Here is a 1184-nt window from a genome sequence, read left to right as displayed (position 1 = left end):
GATAGATAGATAGATAGATAGATAGATAGATAGATAGATAGATAGATAGATAGATAGATAGATAGATAGAAAGACTCAGGCCTTCTGTCATTATCAATGGATCAGTTCAATGAACAATGCTGAAGGTGGTCGACTTTATCTGAATTAGCAGATTATCCACGCGCCTACAGTTAAAGTGGAGATGTGGTTTCTAGCTAAGAAATAATTCTTAGCAGAAATGAAAGTAACTATTCCAAAATAACTCAGCTTTCCTCTCGAGATTCCCATTCCCCGCTTCTTCTGCCTTCCAAGAAGAAACATTGTATCGGTTGTTCAGTTGTGTTTCACACCATAGTCCATTGAGAAGCAGGAAGAAAACAAAAGAGATAAAACCCCAAGTTCACACCTTAAATGTTATACAAAAGAAAATAATGTACTCTCCACATTACAGTCTTCCTCATTGCTTTATCTTTAACTGTTATTGGACATCCAAGACCCTGGTGTGAGCCATTATCATTAATCTATTTTCATGTAAGCAACTTCCTGAAGAAAGTAAGTTTACATACCCTTTAATAGTATATATTCAGTTTTTCATGATTAATGAACATTGTTAAATTTTCTTAGATAGCAGCATTCTAGAATCCTTAAAATGGAACCATCACTCAGTAATTAAGAGTGGTAAATTAAATTTTGGATCTAGATCATATCTCAACAGCTTTTTTACTTTGCTGACCTCTTTAATTGTGAGAGTTAGATTATATGATTTATAGAAAGCACTTAGCATTGTTCCTGGATAATAGCCAAAGACATTTATGAGATTGAAAATAAAAATTTTGTTCAGAAATTATCCTTTGCTGAATTATATTAGTAATAATTGATATAACATCATGCAACAAAATATTGTCATCTAGTTTCAATTTAGGCCTTAAGTAAGTACTGTGCCATAAACTAAATTATTTCCCTTGTGTGAAATCACTTAATTTATATTAAAAGTTTAGCTTACAAATTTTATTATCTCTTATGCTTCCTGGCAATTATATAATTATGATGAACACCACCCTTACAGCCACCATAAATAATTTTTTTTCACCTCTGCATCTCTAGATAGGCAGTTCTAATCACTATGCAATAGAATAGTCTATGTTCTTTATTCTTCATGATAATATACATTTTCTTTATTATATCTCCATTTACATTTTATATAA

This window comes from Microtus ochrogaster, unplaced genomic scaffold (assembly GCF_000317375.1).
Source record: "Microtus ochrogaster isolate Prairie Vole_2 unplaced genomic scaffold, MicOch1.0 UNK21, whole genome shotgun sequence".
NCBI classification, from domain to species: domain Eukaryota; kingdom Metazoa; phylum Chordata; class Mammalia; order Rodentia; family Cricetidae; genus Microtus; species Microtus ochrogaster.
This window is presented reverse-complemented; position numbering follows the sequence as displayed.